The following is a 21,116-nucleotide window of genomic DNA, read 5'->3' as shown; positions in this document are numbered from 1 at the left end:
GAATGATCTGAATAAAGTGCTCTCAGATGAGCTCCAGACCAACAACAGTGCACAGGAATTATTCAGCAAGTATTTGAGGAGAATCATGTTAGAGAGAATCATGAACTGCTCAGAGACAATTAATGCAGAGAAGCAGCAAAATTTATCAAACACAGAACTGGTTCTGACTTATTTCCTTGGTCTTAAAAGAGAATAACAAGGAACTGAGTCTCCTCCCTGTCAATAACCCCCTGCTCAGCCAATCAGGGTAGAGACTGAGGAGGGGAGGCTGAGGGTTCTCACCAGAGAGCCCAAAGGATGGCCCAGGTCACTGGTGGGGATCACTGCCTGAGCACTAGTTCAGCCCCACATTTTTGAGTGGACCTCCCACAGTGGGAGCTGCAGAGCACTCCCCTGCAACACACACACACACACACACACACACACACACACACACTGGTGTTGGGAGGGGAACAGGAGAAAGGACAAAAGAAGCAAGAGACGAAGAGAAAGGAGGGAGGGAGGAAAAGGGGAAACAAAAAGCACAAACCCCACTGTCCCCAGTGATTCTAAGGGACCAAATCCCACGTGCGGAATAAAATTCTGCCTCCTTAAGCTTGTGTTTTCCATGCCTAGAATTCAACTGTCACCAGATGGATCAGACTGAACAGGTTTCAAACCTCCAGGAGACTCTTACCTTCTAAACAGGGACGGCTGTTTTTCTTTTTTTTAAAGAGGGCTCCTGGGTTTGAACAAAGGACCACTTGAGCTGCAATCAAACACTCTACCCCTGAGCTATACCCCCATTACAACAGGATTGTGGAATCGTGGTCTCCAGGACTTTGAAGGACAGACCCTGCTTCATCGAGCTCCTTTGCCATTCCCAGACCACAGGTGGTTTTAAAAATGGGGTTTGATTACACTTCTTAAATGTGGTAAACACCACAGCTTGCACCCCCACCGATATAGCTTCTCCCCATGACAGAGCTGCCACCTCCTGGGGAAGTGGATTGACTACACCAACAGGAAAACTCCCCCCCCTCAGCATGGAGCAGTGGTTCTCAAGCTGTGGGTCAGGATCGCAAAGTGGGTCGTGACCCTGTTTTAATGGGGTCACCAGGGCTGGCATTAGACTTGTTGGGTCCTGGGGCTGGAGCCAAAAGTCTGAGCCCCCCCACCCAGGGCTAAATCCCTCAGGCTTTGGTTTTGCCCTCCCCCCACTGGGGCTCAGTCTTTGGCACTCCCCCCCCCGAGTGGAGGGGCTTGGTCCCTCTTTCCAGGGCTACGTATTAAGTTATTTTGGCAGAAGGAGGTTGCAGTGAAAGGACGTTTGAGAAACCCTGGCATAGAGCATCTCCATTACTGAGCTGCAGCAGCATAGACTCACTGTTTGAAACATTGACCTGGCCTTAGCCTCTGAATATGTCTAGGCTTGGCTCCCTGTGGCACTGTTGTGATCAGACCCTGGAAGTACAGCCATGGAGACACCACACACCAGCCTTGCCTAGCTGGCAAGGATCAAACCTTCAGAGAAAGACACCCATGGTTTTCTAGCCCAGCTACCTAAGGCCTCAGCCACAACCACTTAACACAGGGGCCTTTCTACACTCTGGTTCTGTTCTCACTGAAGGGTCATTACAAATTGTTTGCTCAGACCAGCTTCCCCAGCCCACTTGCTGCTGTGCAGCTCTGTACGTGCGGCCATGGCTGAACAGCAAGAATTCCTGCCCATTTCCCTACTGGCTGGAGCATGATGAGGGTGTGTTTGTGGTTAATGATGTTGCTGTAGATTGTTCAGTCCCTGCCTTGGCCATTCAGACAGTCCCTTTTCCCATTTTATTTCCAGTACAATAACAGAGGCAGGTTTTCTCTGGGCACTGAGATTTTTGAGGGCGTTGGTGGCTCCGTTCTTTCCTCACCCTGGAGTAAACTCAGCTTTTTATTCCATCCTTGATGACTCATGGAATAACAGCAGCAGCAAGAAGAGGAGAGTGAATATCTCACTGCCAGGGGGAAGGTGGATGCATCCCCTCTGTCTGATCATTGCCATTGCAGGAGAGAAGGTTTCAGTGGAATCGAATGCCCTGGCTCAGACAATAGACACAGGGAGGTTTTGCTGTTCATGGATCTGTGCAAAGGAAATTGTGTGTCTGTGTGAAAATGAGGAGGGATATGAAATGCCCACGTGGTGGTGCCTAAGGCAAAAGGGAACCCTAGAGGATTGGAATAGGATAAGTTCTCAAGCAACATGTTTCTTACTTTGCCCATCTGTTGTTTTTGATTATCATCGATGGAAAGATTTTGCCATTGGGTCGTGTGTTTACACAGAAATTGACATTTACCAACAAATACGTAATTCTTCCAAGCCTGCCTAGTCTGCTGGGTGGTGAGTTTAGAGGGACACACTCACTCTTCCCACCCCCATGCCAGGCCTGTGCTCTCCAGAATGTCAACTTCCCACAGAGCTGGGATCCTTCCTTCATCTCCCCCCAGACCGCTGCCCCACCCCCACTTCTGGGGTCCCCTCCCAACACTGTCCAACTCCCCCGCTGGCAGGATCCCTTCCCATTCCTTTCATTTCCTGCCTCCCCTCTGAGCAAAAGCTCTGCATTGTTCCCACACTAGGAATTGAACCCAGGCCGCCTGGGCGAAAACCAGGAATCCAGATCATGAGACCATACGGGACTTGTATAGGCAATAGTACGTTTACACATTCACACCCAACAATTCAAAGTAGCCATTCAAAAAAACTTCAAAAACAGACTTCAAAGAGAAATTGCAGAGTTACAATTGATTTGCAAACTTAACACCATTAATTTGAGCTTGAATAAGGACTGGGAGTAGCTGGCTCACGACAAAAGCAATTTTCCCTCTCTTGGTATTGACACCTCCCCATCAATTATGGGGAGAGGACCACATCCACTCTGACTGAATTAGCCTTCAACACTGGTTCTCCCCTTGTACGGTATCTCCCGTCACTTCATGTTCCAATCTATATTTATGCCTCTATCTGCAATTTTCACTCCATGCATCTGAAGAAGTGGGCTTTTTACCCACGAACGCTTATGCCCAAATAAATCTGTTAGTCCTTAAGGTGCCACCGGACTCCTCATTGCTTTTAATTCTAAGCTGACCTTAACCCTTTCAGTACCCTTACAAACTCAGATGCTTCTCACCACAGGCTGGCTGGTGGCTTTTCAGCCAGGCTCTCCCCTTTCATCAGCGCTTCAGTTGCTTGGTGTGGGGGTGGCTGTAGATGTAGGTGACAGAGAGAGATAAAGCCTGGCAAATGTCTCTCCTTTTATCATGTCCTTTCTTCCCTCATGGCTTTGCCCCCCTCCCCCCTTCAGAGTCAGGTGAGCATCACTGCGTCTCTCCAAGCAAGTCTGAGCAATTCCCCTGGGGTGTCCTCATGCAGGTGAGTCATTGCATTGTAGCTCCCTTGCTGGGCAATGGCTGTCGATGGGTTGTTTGACACCCTGTCTGGGTGTTGGTTACTTTCCTTGCTGGTGCCACTGGGGAGCTAATATTTGGCTGACTCCCCCACCTTGCAGCACAGTGACAACCACACTGCACAATTCTCATAACTTCATATGCATGAATGGTCTACATCTATGGGTAGAGAAGTGACTTTCAGCAGATCATATCCTTTCCCTGATACCTTACAAGTCATGCTCTATATGTAAGATCACGATGATATGAAAATGAGGATTAAGGGGGTTACAGCTGCTCCCCCAAAGGTATAGAATGTCACACTGAGATTCTATTTTCCTTTGTTCTGTAACAGCATTACAGAGATCCAGTGACTGACCAATGGCATTTCCAAGTGCTAAAATAGCAAGCGATGTCGGTCTCTCATTGGCCATCAGCGACTGAAGATGTGGTTTAATGAGCCGGAGCTTCAAGGCGAGGGTGGCTCTGTCCACTGCCTTCCGTTGCGCTGCTGGGCCCCAAGTCCCTGGTGGCCAATATGTGATGCTGGGAGAAGAGAGTGGGGTGGCAAGTGGCGGCAGGACTTTTGCCACCAGGGTCTAGCTGCCCAACTTCCTCCTTGTACTGCTGGCCCCCCGTCGCCTTCAGGTAACCCAGGAACTACGGCAGGAATAGGGCGAGGAAGCAAGTAAAGCCGAGCAAGGAAGGCAAAAGTGAATCTTGTCTTCATGGGCCGCTCGCAATGACGTCCTTTTTCTGTGCCACAGCTGACAACAACATCCCAGACAGAAAAGCAGGAGGCCAAAAAGAAACCGAGCAGCTGCTGAAGTAGTTCAGTTGGGAGCGTGCTAGACTAACAGGCTCTTCTATCCCCCTTTGTGCATGGGTGGGATGTTTTCTGAAAGTGCAGCAGTTCCTTTAACTGCCACGAGTCCCTCATTTCAGGCTATGCAGCAGGAAAAGGCAGCATGGGCTTCTGCACCGAGTTGGCCCACCTGACCTTTCATTCTTCTCTTGCTCTTTGTCAGCAAGGGGGAGAAAAAGAAGCTCTCCCTCAAGCTGGAGTCACAAGGGCGACGTAAGAACGACTTCCTGAGCCCCGGCTCCAGTCCTCTGCTCTGCCAGCTGACCCATCGAAGGGCTGCCACCACTTTCTCCAGGTTTGTCCATCGGTCTATGCCAGGGTGAGCAAGAGCCAACCAGATGGAGTTTCTGTAGTGTAGTGGTTATCATGTTTGCCTAACACGCAAAAGTCCCTGGTTCAAAACCAGGCAGAAATATGCTGGTTTCCTTTTCCCAGATCCCCTTGCTGTTCAGGAAGGCCTCCTCCTTCTCCTATTGGCCTGTCCGTGGGATAACTCCAAACCCTGCATGACAGAGGGTGCTGACAGCAGTGGAGAAAGCACCTTGGCATCAGGCTGGAGAACCTAGAGGAGTGCGGTGTATCACCTTTTGGAGGCTTGTGGCTTGGCCTCCTCTGCCCTGGGAGGTTGGCCGGTGGAGGCCGGCTCTTCCTGCTGGCCTCCTCTGCGTGACTTGCCAAAGGAGGAAGTGAGGCAGGAATGGGGCAAAAGAGGAAAGTCGAGCTGAGGAAGGCAGGGCAGAAAGTAAGCACATCATTGCGGCTAAGTGGGGTCAGTAGAGCATCACCATTCGTTCTGCAAAGCCTGAGGAGGTGCGGTTGGCTGCTGGGAGGCAGAATCCTGTGCCTGCCTGTTGGCTTCCCAGGGATGGCTCCTTACAGCCCAGGAGAAGCGGGGTTTTGGGGGGAAGGAAAAGCAGCAATGGCGAGGCTGAGTGGGCTCCTTTCTGGCCGACATGGTGGGTCTGGGAGTTGCCTGTAAGCCATAAGTGGACTTGGTGGAGTGAAAACCGCTGCTCCATTCTGGCTGACCTGGGGGAGCCATTAATGACTTGGGAGTGGGGGCAGGGTTCTGGCTGTGAGCAAATGGGATCCAGGAAGCCCCAGCCTGCCCCTCCAGGGGCCGAGTCTTCTTCTTCTCTCCTGCCATAGGGAGCCCGCCTTAAGCCTGCCCAGCATGTGCTGCAGCTCGAGCATTAAGCCTTCCTGTGGCATAACCGAACTACGGCCTAGTGTAATAAGGTGTAAAGTTTAGATTGTGAATTTATCTTTAATTTCCATGGTAACTTACTTTGATCTTTGATGCCTACCACTTATAATCCTTAAAACTCCATCTTTCCGTAGTTAATAAATCTGTTTTATGAAACTGGTGTATTTTGCTTGAAGTTCTTGGGAAATCACAGCTCTAGATAATGTTTCTCTTAGCCAGAAGGCCGAGTTCATGTACTATTCACAGTGAGGGAGGGGTGGACCCTGCGTAATAAACTCACTATTGTGTCATACAGGAGGCCTGTGATATGCAGGGGATCAGATTAGATGCTCTAATGGTCTCTTCTGGCCATAAAGTCGACTAATTTCTGAAAAACTGAGTGTAGCATTGGGAGCAGCATCTGATGTTTTCCTGTCTAGCCGGCTTGCTGCCTAGAACGAACGCTCCTTGAGTGGGGTGATCCACAGGGAGTAGCTCAAACCTGCAAAGTGCCTGGCCAGGGGCAGGACATTGGCACAGCAAGGGAGGGGTGTGGCAGTGACATCACAAAGGCCTTTTGCAGGACCTCAGCCTATTGGTCCAAGGTGGTGGGGAGGTGGTGACCTCACAGAGAGATGCTGACATCAGCCAGGCAGGACAGGGGCGAGGGGCCAGGGAAACCTCAGAGACCCCTGTGGCTTTGCTGCAGCAAGTCTCCTTCTCCAGGTCTCTCTTTGAGGACTGAGAGAGTATTCGGGTTCATGGACGTGAGCGCCAGGAGGAACCTCTCTCAAGTTTTCTCCTTCCCTTGTAGTGATTTTACTAGAAAACAGCCATCCCTGTTTAGAAGGTAAGAGCCTCCTCGAGGTTTGAAACCTGTTCAGTCTGATCCATCTGGTGACAGTTGAATTCTGGGCATGGAAAACTCGAGCTTAAGGAGGCAGAATTTTATTGCGCATCTGGGATTCTGTCCCTTAGAATCACTGGGGACATTGGGGTTTGTCCTTTTTGTTTCCGCTTTTCCTCCATCCATCCCTCCCTCCTTTCTCTTTGTCTTTTGCTTCTTTTGTCCTTTCTCCTGTTCCCCTCCCAACAGCAGGAGAGAGAGAGAGAGACACAGAGGAGGGCTCTGCAGTTCCCACTGTGGGAGGTCCACCCAAAAATGTGGGGCTGAAATAGTGCTCGGGCAGTGATCCCCACCAATGACCTGGGCCATCCTTTGGGTTCTCTGGTGAGAACCCTCAGCCTCCCGTCCTCAGTCTCTACCCTGATTGGCTGAGCAGGGGGTTATTGACAGGGAGGAGACTCAGGTCCTTGTTGTTCTCAGAACCAGTTCTGTGTTTGATGAATTTTGCTGCTTCTCTACATTAATGGTCTCAGAGCAGTTCATGATTCTCTCTAACGTTGCAGTTCTCCTCAAATACTTACTGAATAATCCCTGTGCACTGTTGTTGGTCTGGAGCTCATCTGAGAGCACTTTATTCAGGTCATTCAATGTCTGAAATTCAAGATCCGATGGTGAGTTTGAAAATCAGGGCTCTTGGGTCCTATTCCCAACTCTGCCACTGACTGGGCATGTGACCTAAGACAAGTCAATTCTCCTTTCTCAGCCTGAGCTTCTCTCTCTTTCAAGTAGGGATAATAATGATCCGCTCCTACCTAGCTCAACACACTCACTCTTCCCCAACACACACACTGTCTCTCCCCACACACACACAGTCTCCACACTGCAGTTGAAAAGCAGCTGGCAATCTAGTAGGATGCTCATGGAACAATGGGAGAGAGAAACCTGCATCACTGAAAGTGCAGCCATGGAGACACCACACAGCAGCCTTGCCTAGCTGGCAAGAACCAAACCTCCACAGAACCACCCTGTGGCTTCTAACCCAGCTCCCTAAGGCCTCAGCCACAACCACTTAACACAGGGGCCTTTCTACACTCTGGTTCTGTTCTCACTGAAGGGTCATTTTCAATTGTTCACTCGGACCAGCTTTCCCAGCACACTCACTGCTGTGCAGCTCTGGACGTGTGGCCATGGCTGAGCAGCCAGAGTTCCTGCCCATTTCCCCACTGGCTGGAGCATGGCTAGAGTGTGTTTGTGGTTAATGACGTTGCTGTAGATGGTTCGTTTCCTGCCTTGGCAATTCAGACAGTCCCTTTTCCCAACATATCTCCAGCACATCAGTCCCTGGCTGGGTCTCCTGGGCAGTGGAAAACATCCCTTGTTTGGCCCTGCCAAGGGGATCGTGCAGAGCTGAGACGTCCCTCGGCTTGGATCAAAGGGGGAGTTGGATGGAATTTATCACACAACCCTCCCTGCTCCCCAGAGCCCCACGGGGAGAAGCTAGAGAAGGGGGAGTCGTTCCTCCCCTGCGCTCCCAGAAGAGCTGCTACGACTCCTTCCTGCCAGCTACTTACCCCTGGATCCAGCCTCAGCTCCTGGGATCTTCCTGCTCCAAAGGCTCCAGAGGCCTGGGGTGGGGAAGGCGTCACTGCACCGTCTGACACACAAGGGAGGTTTCTGGAATTGAAGGAAGGAGCAGAAAACGGAGAGGAAAGAAACAGAGAGAAAACGCCTCGTCCCTCCCCTCCCAGCAAGAAATGTTCCCAAGGACCAGCGTTGGGGAAATGGTGCCCTGGGCAAACCTTGAACTTTGGCCCGTCCCCGTCGCCCCTGGACGATCCCCCTCCCCCTTGACCCCCAGCTCCTGCACTCCCAACCTTTGCACCTCCCCCACCCCTAACTCTACCCCCTCCGGTGCCCTAACCCCTACGCTGTTTCCCCTTTGCCCTTAACTCCTGCACTCCCCTCCTGTGCCCCCAGCCACTGCCCCTCTCCTGCACCCCTTCACCCCTAACCCCTGCGCCCCCTCCTGTACCACCAGCCACTGCCCCTCTCCTTCACCCCCTTCACCACTAGCCCCTGCACCCCCTCCTGTGCCCCCAGCCACTGCCCCTCTCCTGCACCCCTTCACCCGTAATCGCTGTGCCCCCTCCTGTGCCCCCAGCCACTACCCCTTTCCTGCACCCCCTTCACCTCTAACCCCTGCGCCGCCTCCTGTGCCCCCAGCCACTGCCCCTCTGCTGCACTCCCTTCACCCCAATCCCTGCACCCTCCTGTGCCCCCAGTGACTGCCCCTCTCTTCCCCTTCACCCCTAACCCCTGCGCCTCCTGTGCCACCAGCCACTGCCCCTCTCCTGCACCCCTTCACCCCAACCCCTGCACACTCTCCTGTGCCCCAGCCACTGCCCCTCTGCTGCACTCCTTCACCCCAATCCCTGCACCTCCTGTGCCACCAGCCACTGCCACTCTCCTGCCCCCTTCACCCCAACCCCTGCGCCTCCTATGCCCCCAGCCACTGCCCCTCTCCTGCACCCTTCACCCCAACCCCTGCGCCCCCTCCTGTGCCCCCAGCCACTGCCCTCTCCTGCACCCCTTCACCCCGAACCCCTGCACCCCCTCCTGTGCCCCCAGCCCCTGCCCCTCTTCTGCACCCCTTCACCCCTAAACCCTGCACCCTCCTGTGCCACCAGCCACTGCCCCTCTCCTGCACCCCTTCACCCCTAACCCCTGCACCCCCTCCTGTGGCCCCAGCCACTGCCCCCTCCTGCCCCCTTCACCCCAACCCCTGCGCCCCCTCCTGTGCCCCCAGTTACTGCCCCCTCCTGCACCCCCTTCACCCCAACCCCTGCACCCCCTCGTGTTCCCCAGCCACTGCCCCCTCCTGCACCCCTTCACCCCTAACCCCGCACCCGCTCCTGTACCACCAGCCACTGCCCCTCTCCTGCACCCCCTTCACCCCTAATCCCTGCACCCCCTTCTGTGCCACCAGCCACTGCCCCTCTCCTGCACCCCCTTCACCCCAACCCTGCGCCTCCTGTGCCACGTGGGGACATTGACCTGTGTGCATGGAGCAGCTGGCATTGCTTCTCCCTGATAGGGGATGGGGGACGGGGGAGGGGGAGAAGCGACATCATCCGAGCTCCCTGCATCCAGGTCACTTTCCTCAGCCGGGCTGCGTAAGGGGAGAGCAGAGAGCAGCAGCTTCTGATGCTCCCCTCACAGCCCAGCCCAGGTGGGGAAAGTGACCAGGACGCAGGGAGCACATAGTGCTGCTCCTCGCTCCCCCCAGCCTCTGTGGGGCCACGGAGGAGCATTGGGGCAGGGGAGAGCAGTGAGCACCTTTGCACGGCCACACGGTGCCCTTTGACCCCCCGGGAGCCCTGGGCGGCTGCCGGGGGCCCCACCCCTAAGGCCGGCCGGGCTCCCCAGCACGAACAGCAGAGACACAGGGAGACTGGCCACACACTCTGTCCAGCCATTGCCATTGCAGGAGAGAAGGTTTCACTGGAATCGAATGCCCTGGCTGAGACAAGAGACACAGGGAGGTTTTGCTGTTCATGGATCCATGCAAAGGAAATTGTGTCTCTGTGTGAAAATAGGGAGGGAAATGAAACACCCACCTGGTGGTGCCCAAGGCGGAAGGGACCCCTATGGGAATAGAGCAGGACACGTTCTCAAGCAGCATGTTTCTCACTCTGCCCATCTGTCAGGTTTGATGATTATCAATGGAAATATTTTGCCATTGGGTCCTGTGTTTACACAGAAATTGACATTTACCAACAAACACGTAATTCTCCCAGTCCTGCCTAGCCTGCCGGGGGGGAGTGTAGAAGGACAGAGTCACTCTGCCCATTGCCCATGCCAGGCCTGGGCTCTCCAGGCTGCCCACTTCCCACAGCGCTGGGATCCTTCCCTGACCTACCCCAGACCTCTGCCCCCCACCCCCACTGCTGGGCTCCCCTCCCCACACTGTCCAACTCCCCTGCTTCCAGGATCCCTCCCCACTGCCCTCCTCCCCTCTGAGCAAAAACTCAACATTATTCCAGGGCTGCCCACAGGATTCAGGGGGCCTGGGGCAAAGCAATTTCAGGGACCCCTTCCAGACCAAAAAGTTGCAATACTGTAGAATACTGGATTCCCGTGGGCAGCGGCGTAGCCAGGGTCTCACATGAGGGGAAGCGAACACATTAAAAAAGGCACCACCCAACATATCAAATTACTAATTACATCCGCTCCCTCCCACTTCCTGCCCCCTTCAGAACCCCCAACACCCCCCCACTCCTTGTCCCCTGACTGGCCCCCTCCTGGGACCCCGGTCCCTGACTGCCCCCTAGAACCCTACCTGTCCCCTGACTGCCCCGACCCTTATCCACACCCCTGCTCCCAGACAGACTGCCAGGACTCCCACACCTATCCAACCACTCCCCGCCCCCTGACAGGACCCCCAATATACACCAAGACACACCCCGTAATCCAAAGTGTGGGGGGGAGGGCAGGGCGAGGGACCACGCACCGCTCCTGCCATTGAGGGTACATGGGCAGCTGCTTCTGCCCTAGCACCTGGCTCTAGTGTGTAGCCAGAAGCCCTTGCGAGCAGGCGGAGGGATCCTGCTAGCAAAGGGAGTGTTTGATTTTAGAGTCTGATCCAAACAGTCCCAACAGAGAACACAACAATAGCTCTGCCTCTGCCATCCCAGCACAGGGCCCATGAACAAGAGAGGCAGAGACGTGCTCAATACAGTGCATGGGGTGGGGAGGGAGCACAGACCAGGGACGGGGCCGGGCATGGAGAAAAACCAGAGAGATGGAGAGAAGGAGGAAGGAGGAGAAGCCAGGACTGTGTCTCTGAAGGGAAGGCCTGGGGAGGGGCATTCGGATGCAGCATGTTAATGAGCCCCTTGCAAACACAAGGGAAAGACGCAGGGAAGGGATTGCAGAGGACAAGCCGGGCTACTCACTCAGTCTCCCCTGTGGGGCCTTGTGGCATTGGGTAGCAGGGCCCAGGAAATGAAAATCTCTTAACCACACAGAATTGTTAACTGCTCCCAAATCCTTTTGTGCCACGGCCGCAAGCTAAGAAGAGCTTAAGCTGTGAGCTGCATGGACGGCCTCAAGAAACCTCTCTTGTGCGGAGCCTCAAGCAGGTTTGCATTGTGTGACCCCGATGAAAAGCCCAGCAGCGAAAGCTTGCAACTCTCCCAGCTCTTTCAGCCGTGTTTGGGGCCTTTAAATCACTCAGGTTGCATCTTCCAACTAAAATGATTTAACAGTACAGCTCAGGCAAGTGAGCCAGGGGCCGTGCAGGCTGCCCGGGCCAGCTGATAGCACTTCCCGCTAACAGCTGCTTTTATATGCTGCAGTTTTGCTGTTGGACAGAAGCCCAGACTTCCTCCCATCTAAACCCCCCCTGCTCCCTGACTGCCCCAGCCCCCAGAAAGTCCCCCCTGAACCATCCAACCCTCCCCCTGCTCCCTAACTGCCCCCCAGGACTCCTCTTACCACCCGGCAGCTCGAGCCGCTGGCTGCCTCTGGAGCCAAAGTGAAACACGTGCCAGCACACAGCCCCTCCCCCGCAGCGTGCTGAGGCAGCGGGTGTGTGTGTGTGTGTGCGTGCAAGGGGGGGTCTGGCTGCTGGAGGCCCAATGGGAGCTGGAGGCCCAATCAGGCCCCGGCGGCCAATCAGCAGTGCCGCACTCTGCAGGGGGGGAGAAATCCAGATCTTTCCACCTTATTCCAAATTCCTACTAAGGCGCCACTTTGGGGGAATGTGCTCAGTGGGGGAGCGGCAGCCCCCCCCGCTCCCCCCAGCTACGCTCCTGCTTATGGGGGCCCCTGCAAGACCCAGGGCCTGGGGCAAATTGCCCGCCTTGCCCCCGCCTCTGGGCGGCCCTGCTAGCAGCTGTTCTGGGAGCACAGGGGAGGAATGACTTCCCCTTCTCTAGTTTCTCCCCGTGGGGCTCTGGGGAGCAGGGAGGGTTGTGTTATAAATTCCATCCAACTCCCCCTTTGATCCAAGCCGAGGGGCGTCTCAGCCTCCACGATCCCCTTGGCAGGGCCAAACAAGGGATGTTTTCCACTGCCCAGGAGACCCAGCCAGGGACTCAAGGCCGCCCCAGACTTTCCCTTTCTCCCTTCTGGGAAATCAAGTTCAAAAGTTTTACAAGGAGCTAAAGAAGCCTCAACCTTGCAACTGAATTAATGTCAATTTCTCACTGCCTGACACAAACAAATGTCATTTCAATCCCACATGAGTCTACTTCAGTCATTCCTCAGCCGGATTCCTTCACCCTCCTGCCTTAGCTTAGGGCATTGCGCCACCCTGTGGCCGCTTCATTTCCCTTCTCAGTTTCACACAGACACACAATTTCCTTTTCATGGATCCCTGAACAGCAAAACCTCCCTGTGTCTCTTGTCTGAGCCAGGGCATTCGATTGTAATGACAACTTCTCTCCTGCAATGGTAATGGTCAAACAGAGGGGACGTGGCCACCTTCAGCCCTGGCAGTGAGATATTCCCTCTCCTCTTTCTGCATGCTGATGTTGTTATTCCATAAAACATGAACCATGGAATAAAAAGCTGAGTTTACTCCAGGGTGAGGAAAGAAAAAAACTCCCCAAAAAATCTCAGTGCCCCAGAGAAAAGCTGCCCCTGTTATTGGAACTAATGATGTGCTGGAGATATGTTGGGAAAAGGGACTGTGTGAATTGCCCAGGCACGAAATGAACAATCTACAGCAACATCATTAACCACAGACACACTCTAGCCATACTCCAGCCAGTGGGGAAATGGGCAGGAATTCATAATGTCAACTATAAAAATGATACACATCTAGAAATAGCATAATTATAATCAGCCAATCAGAACCTCTCCATAGACCACTTACACTACAAGCTTTCTACAATATTGGCTACAAGTAGAACAGTGGTCGCAACAGTGATCTATATAACATCACAGGAGGTGACACGGCATCAGTGAGACTGATACTGGAATACTGCCTCCAGTTTTAGTGTCCTCATGTGAAAAAGATGTTGTGAAATTGGAGCTGGGGCAGCAAAGAGCCACCAAATGTTCTGAGGGCTGGAGAAAAATGCCTTCAAGTGACCTATTGAAAGAGCTCAACCTGTTTAGCTGATCAAAAGAAGATTGAAAGGTGACTTCATTGAAGTGTTGAAGTGCCTTAATGGAGAAAAAAGATTGGGTATTAAAGGGCTCTTTAATCGAGCAGAGAAAGGAATAAGAAGACCCAATGGCTCCGTCCTTAGAGGTTTTTAAGGTCAGGCTTGACAAAGCCCTGGCTGGGATGATTTAGTTGGGTTTGGTCCTGCTTTGAGCAGGGGGTTGGACTAGATGACCTCCTGAGGTCCCTTCCAACCCTGAGATTCTCTGATTTTAGGAAGGTGAAAAGAGACAAATTCACATTACAACTAAGGCACAAATATTCAACAGCGAGGATGATTCACCACAGGAACAAGCTACCAAGGAAAGTGGTGGATTCTCCATCTCCTGATGTCATTTAATGAAGACAAGATGCCTTTCTGGAATGTGTTTGCCCCCAAAGTAGCTATTGTTTCATACAGGAGGCCTGTGATACGCAGGGGGTCAGATTAGATGCTCTAATGGTCTCTTCTGGCCATAAAGTCGACTCATTTCTGAAAAACTGAGTGTAGCATTGGGAGCAGCGTCTGATGTTTCCCTGTCTAGCCGGCTTGCTGCCTAGAACGAACGCTCCTGGAGTGGGGTGATCCACAGGGAGCAGCTCAAACCTCCAAAGTGCCTGGCCAGGGGCAGGACATTGGCACAGCAAGGGAGGGGTGTGGCAGTGACATCACAAAGGCCTTTTGCAGGACCTCAGCCTATTGGTCCAAGGTGGTGGGGAGGTGGTGACCTCACAGAGAGATGCTGACATCAGCCAGGCAGGACAGGGGCGAGGGGCCAGGGAAACCTCAGAGACCCCTGTGGCTTTGCTCCAGCAAGTCTCCTTCTCCAGGTCTCTCTTTGAGGATTGAGAGAGTATTCGGGGTCACGGACGTGAGCGCCACGAGGAACCTCTTTCGAGTTTTCTCCTTCCCTTTTAGTGATTTTACTAGAAAACAGCCGTCCCTGTTTAGAAGGTAAGAGCCTCCTGGAGGTTTGAAACCTGTTCAGTCTGATCCATCTGGTGAGAGTTGAATTCTAGGCATGGAAAACACAAGCTTAAGGAGGCCGAATTTTATTCTGAATTTTATTTGATCCCCACCAGTGACCTGGGCCATCCTTTGGGCTCTCTGGTGAGAACCCTCAGCCTCTCGTCCTCAGTCTCTACCCTGATTGGCTGAGCAGGGGGTTATTGACAGGGAGGAGACTCAGATCCTTGTTCTCTTTCAAGACCAAGGAAATAAGTCAGAACCAGTTCTATGTTTGACGAATTTTGCTGCTTCTCTATATTAATGGTCTCTGAGCAGTTCATGATTCTCTCTAACATGATTCTCCTCAAATACTTGCTGAATAATTCCTGTGCACTGTTGTTGGTCTGGAGCTCATCTGAGAGCACTTTACTCAGGTCATTCCATGTCTGAAATTCAAGATCCGATGGTGAGTTTGAAAATCAGGGCTCTTGGGTCCTATTCCCAACTCTGCCACTGACTGGCTGTGTGACCTCAGACAAGTCAATTCTCCTTTCTCAGCCTTAGCTTCTCCATCTTTCAAGTAGGGATAATAATGATCTGCTCCTACCTACCTCACGGTGGGTGGAGGCAGGGCCGGCTCTAGGTTTTTTGCCGTCCCAAGCAAAAGAAATTTTGGCTGCACCCACCCAAGCCCTGGGCTCCCCACTGCACCTCCCTGCCACCCCAGCCCTGGGCTCTGCCCCCTCCACCCACACCCCCTGCCATCCCAGCCTTGGGCTCTCCACTCCCAACCTGCACCCCCTGCCAACCCAGCCCTGGGCTCTCCCCTCCACATGCCCTATGCTGCCCCAGCTCTTGGCTCCGCCCTTTCCCCCCCACTGCTCCCCACCGACACCCCACCACCACCCCAGCCCTGGGCTCTGCCCCCTCCACCTGCACCCCCTGCCAACCCAGGAGGTGTGTGTGGGGAAATTCCAGATCTTTCCACCTTATTCCAAATTCCTACTAAGGCGCCACTTTGGGGGAATGTGCTCAGTGGGGGAGCGGCAGCCCCCCCTGCTCCCCCCAGCTACGCTCCTGCTTGTGGGGGCCCCTGCAAGACCCAGGGCCTGGGGCAAATTGCCCCACTTGCCCCCACCTCTGGACGGCCCTGTTAGCAGCTCCTCTGGGAGCGCAGGGGGGGAATGACTCCCCCTTCTCTAGCTTCTCCCCGTGGGGCTCTGGGGAGCAGGGAGGGTTGTGTGATAAATTCCATCCAACTCCCCCTTTGGTCCAAGCCGAGGGGCGTCTCAGCTCTGCACGATCCCCTTGGCAGGGCCAAACAAGGGATGTTTTCCACTGCCCAGGAGACCCCAGCCAGGGACTCAAGGCCGCCCCAGACTTTCCCTTTCTCCCTTCTGGGAAATCAAGTTCAAGTTTACAAGGAGCTAAAGAAGCCTCAACCCTGCATCTGAATTAATGTCAGTTTCTCACTGCCCGACACAAACAAATGTCATTTCAATCCCAGGTGAGTCCACTTCAATCATTCCTCAGCCCGATTCCTTCACCCTCCTGCCTTAGCTTAGGGCATTGCGCCACCCTGTGGGCATTTCATGTCCCTCCTCCATTTCACACAGAGACACAATTTCCTTTGCATGGATCCCTGAACAGCAAAACCTCCCTGTGTCTCTTGTCTGAGCCAGGGCATTCGATTCCATTGAAACCTTCTCTCCTGCAATGGTAACGGTCAAACAGAGGGGACGTGGCCACCTTCAGCCCTGGCAGTGAGATATTCACTCTCCTCTTTCTTCTTGATGATGTTGTTATTCCATAAAACATGAACCATGGAATAAAAAGCTGAGTTGGAAAAGAGAAGACTAAGGTTGGAAAAGAGAAGAATAAGGGGGGTTATGATAGAGGTATATAAAATCATGAGTGATGTTGAGAAAGTGGATAAGGAAAAGTTATTTACTTATTCCCATAATACAAGAACTAGGGGTCACCAAATGAAATTAATAGGCAGCAGGTTTAAAACAAATAAAAGGAAGTTCTTCTTCACGCAGCGCACAGTCAACTTGTGGAACTCCTTACCTGAGGAGGTTGTGAAGGCTAGGACTATAACAATGTTTAAAAGGGAATTGGATAAATTCATGGTGGCTAAGTCCATAAATGGCTATTAGCCAGGATGGGTAAAGAATGGTGTCCCTAGCCTCTGTTCGTCAGAGGATGGAGATGAATGGCAGGAGAGAGATCACTTGATCGTTGCCCGTTAGGTTCACTCCCTCTGGGGCACCTGGCATTGGCCACTGTCGGTGAACAGATACTGGGCTCGATGGACCTTTGGTCTGACCCAGTACGGCCTTTCTTATGTTCTTATGTTCTTATGAGTTTACTCCAGGGTGAGGAAAGAAAGGAGCCACCAACTCCCCAAAAAATCTCAGTGCCCCAGAGAAAAGCTGCCCCTGTTATTAGAACTAATGATGTCCTGGAGATATGTTGGGAAAAGGGACTGTCTGAATTGCCAAGGCAGGAAACGAACAATCTATAGCAACATCATTAACCACAGACACACTCTAGCCATGCTCCAGCCAATGGGGAAATGAGCAGGAATTCATAACGTCAACTATAAAAATGATACACATCTAGAAATAGCATAATTATAATCAGCCAATCAGAACCTCTCCATAGACCCCTTACGCTACAATCTTTCTACAGTATTGGCTACAAATAGAACAGCGGTTGCAACGGTGATCTATACGGTTACAGATTATGTCAATAACATCACAGGAGGTGACACGGCATCAGTGAGACTGATACTGAAATAGCCTCCAGTTTTGGTGTCCTCCTTTGAAAAAGATGTGAAATTGGAGCTGGGGCAGCAAAGAGCCACCAAATGTCCTGAGGGCTGGAGAAAACTGCCTTCTAGTGAGCTATTGAAAGAGCTCAACCTGTTTAGCTGATCAAAAGAAGATTGAAAGGTGACTTCATTAAAGTGTTGAACTGCCTTAATGGAGAGAAAAGATTGGGTATTAAAGGGCTCTTGAATCGAGCAGAGAAAGGCCTATCAACACCAAATGGCTGGAAGGTGAAAAGAGACAAATTCATATTACAACTAAGGCACAAATATTCAACAGCGAGGATGATTCACCACAGGAACAAGCTACCAAGGAAAGTGGTGGATTCTCCATCTCCTGATGTCATTTCATGAAGACTAGATGCCTTTCTGGAATGTGTTTGCCCCAAAAGTAGCTCTTGTGTCATACAGGAAGCCTGTGATATGCAGGGGGTCAGATTAGATGCTCTAATGGTCTCTTCTGGCCATAAAGTTGACTAATTTCTGAAAAACTGAGTGTTTTGGGAGCAGCGTCTGATGTTTCCCTGTCTAGCCGGCTTGCTGCCTAGAACGAACGCTCCTTGAGTGGGGTGATCCACAGGGAGTAGCTCAAACCTCCAAAGTGCCTGGCCAGGGGCAGGACATTGGCACAGCAAGGAGGGGTGGCAGTGACATCACAAAGGCCTTTTGCAGGACCTCAGCCTATTGGTCCAAGGTGGTGGGGAGGTGGTGACCTCACAGAGAGATGCTGACATCAGCCAGGCAGGATGGGGCGAGGGGCCAGGGAAACCTCAGAGACCCCTGTGGCTTTGCTTCAGCAAGTCTCCTTCTCCAGGTCTCTCTTTGAGGACTGGGAGAGTGTTTGGGTTCACGGACGTGAGCGCCAGGAGGAACCTCTTCCGAGTTTTCTCCTTCCCTTTTAGTGATTTTACTAGAAAACAGCCGTCCCTGTTTAGAAGGTAAGAGCCTCCTCGAGGTCTGAAACCTGTTCAGTCTGATCCATCTGGTGACAGATCACTTCCCTTCTCTATACCTCAGGCTCCTCCCCATCTGTCCAATGGGAACAGGGACAGTTCTCGAACACTGGGCAGTCCTGAGCCTGAGTGAGATAAGGGGCGATAAAGCCCTCTGTGAAGGAGAAAGGGGAGTTTCACGGTGTTTAGCACCAAGGAATTCTAAAGTTTGCTAAAATGTCTAGTCTGCGGAAACAAGAAATGGGTGGGGCCAAACTTTTTAACCACTGCCTTTCTTAAAGCCGATTCAGGGATGTTTAGGTACCTGGGGTTCTTTGCCAGCAGGAGAGAAGAGGTTCCTGCCTCCATTTTTGTGGCCTTAACAAACCAGGTGTTGTGTCCCAGTTCTCGTCTGAGATCCCTGAAAAAGAAAATCTTCCCATCCATGAACAAGACAGGACCTATATTTCAAAGGGGAACAAAGAGACCCCTGGGCCTTACAGACTAGCTAGCCTCACTTCCATAGCTGGAGAGGTAGTGAAATATATTCTTAAACACTCAGTTTGTCAGCAGCACCTACAGGATAATTTGGTTCTTAGCACGAGGGATCATGGATTTGTCAAGAACAAATCATCCCAAACCCAGCCTCTTTCCTTCTTTGGCAGGGTTCCAGGCCTAGTGGAGGTGGGTAAACAGTATGAATGATGATTTGGAAAATGGAGTGGAGAGCCTGCTTCTAAAATGTGCAACTGACACCAAGCACTTTGGAGCACAGGACTGGAATTCAAAACACCCTTAACAAATTGGAGACTTGGTCTTCTTGAGCCAAACCCCATGGCTGGGCCCCTCTCTCTAGACTGGGCTGAAGTGAAACCCCAGAGCCAGACACTCCTCCTCCTGGGCAGTGCGCTCTGACCTTGAATGGTCAGATGCTGCTTAGCGCTGTCAGAGCAGCTTTGGCTGGGGGATTCTCCCAGCACTTTCCAATAGCGGGAAGGTACGAAATCCCCATTTGCCTGCTGGGGATGGAGCCCTAGAGGGGGGAGCAACTTGCCCAGAGTCCCCCAGGAAAAGGAAAACAACCATCAGTGGAACCAATAGGAAACCCAGCAATGGAACCCAGGAATCCTGGGGGTGTGCTAGGGTGACCAGATGTCCCAATTTTATTGGGACAGTCCCAATTTTGGGGTCTTTTTCTTATCTAGGATCCTATTACCCCCCACTCCCTGTCCCGATTTTTCACACTTGCTGTCTGGTCACCCTCGGGTGTGCCCATGTGTGGGTCCCAGCTGCTCCCTGCCCCCCTCATTGAAGCAGGTGTGCAGGGTTCCTTCCCTGGGAACTGCAGGGCACCAGTGGCCATGGGGCTGGCTGGAGGCAGGGCAGGGGCTGATTGGAGGTAGGGTCTGGCTGCAGGCAGGGCAAGGGGTGCGGGGCTGGCTGGAGACAGGGGTGTGTGGGGCAGGCTGGCTGGCTTCAGGCAGGGATGCAGGGGGGTGCATCAGGGGTTGGCAGGGCTTGAGACAGAGGAGTGTGTGACTGGCTGGCTTCAGGCAGGGGTGTGTGGCAGGAGTTGGCTGGAGACAGGGCAGGGTGTGCACGGCTGGGGGTGTGTGGGGGCTGGCTGGCTTTGGGCGGGGCCACAGGGGGGTGCAGCAGGAGTTAGCTGGAGACAGGGCAGGGGGTGTGGCAGGGGCTGGCTGCAGGCAGGGCAAGGGGTGTGGGGCTGGCTGGAGACGGGTGTGTGGGGCAGGCTGGCTGGCTTCAGGCAGGGATGCAGGTGGGTGCATCAGGGGTTGGCAGGGCTGGAGACAGAGGAGTGCGGGACTGGCTGGCTTCAGGCAGTGGGGTGTGGCAGGAGTTGGCTGGAGACAGGGCAGGGAGGACGCAGCTGGTGGGGGCAGGGCAGAGGGGGCAGGGCTGGCTGCAGACGGGCTGGCTGCTGACCGTTGCTGGCTGCAGGCAGGGCAGGGGGTGCGGGGCTGGCTGCAGACAGGTGCTGGCTGCAGGCAGGACAGGGGGTGCGGGGCTGGCTGCGGGCAGGGCATGCGGTGCAGGGCTGGCTGCAGACAGGGGCTGGCTGCGGGCAGGGCAGGGGGTGCGGGGCTGGCTGGAGGCAGGGCATGGGGGTGCAGCAGGGGTTGGCTGGAGCCGGGGCGTGCGGGGCTGGCTGGAGACAGGGGCTGCCTGCAGGGAGGGCAGGGGTGGAGGGCTCGCAGAAAATGTACTGAGCGGTATTTTAAGGTGAAGATAACACCATGGTTACCAGTTGACTGGCACATCCTGGGTTAAAGAAAGGAAGGGACCTGGAGTTAATAGTCTGAAGTATTTGTGTTACCAACCCTGTCACTGTCTGACCCCCCTTCAGTGCGGAGCAGGTGTGTACGTTGCTGTGTGGAACGCACAGACTCCTGCAGAGCAGGGGCAGCTGTTTCCATGGCAGAGAGCCTGGCACTTAGGAGACTTTCTTGACTTGCTGTTTTGAAGCAATTCAGTAAAATAACGGTGGCGCTACAATGTCCGGTCCAAAATTTCAGCCCCCTGGTGCAAAAATGCTATTTTAGGATGTAAACAGGAGGCTTCCAGCGCTAGGACACCTGACCAGAGAGCTCCGTGGGGGCGTAACAGCTGCTGACTCTGAGGGTCCTGGGCTAAATCCACTTGCAGGTGGAGGCGTTTCGATTTATTTGATCGATAATGAGGAAGGCGAAGATTTAATCACGGGTATTTTTAGTAAATGTCATGGACAGATCACGGGCAAAAACCAAGAGCTCATTGCCCATGACCCGGCCATGACTTATACCATAAATACCCCTCACTGAATCGTGGGGAGGGAGGCCCAGGGGGTCCGTGGCACCAGCTGTGGGCGCAGGGAGTCCAGGGGGCCCGTGGCACCATGTGCTGGGGGAGAAGCCCTGGGGACCCACTGCCACTCCAGAT

General features: G+C 53.3%; 1 non-coding gene and 1 pseudogene across 1 annotated transcript; both read left to right on the top strand.

The window, feature by feature from the left end:
* Positions 1-21,116, top strand: part of LOC120381418 — a 360,540-nt pseudogene that overhangs the window by 69,891 nt on the left and 269,533 nt on the right.
* On the top strand, positions 4,620-4,691 carry TRNAV-AAC. The gene has a single exon. It is a non-coding gene; the product is annotated as a tRNA-Val (tRNA).

Source organism: Mauremys reevesii, linkage group 14 (genome assembly GCF_016161935.1).
Source record: "Mauremys reevesii isolate NIE-2019 linkage group 14, ASM1616193v1, whole genome shotgun sequence".
Classification (NCBI taxonomy): domain Eukaryota; kingdom Metazoa; phylum Chordata; order Testudines; family Geoemydidae; genus Mauremys; species Mauremys reevesii.
The sequence above is the reverse complement of the archived record's forward strand: the minus strand, read 5'-3'. Positions and strand labels throughout refer to the sequence as shown.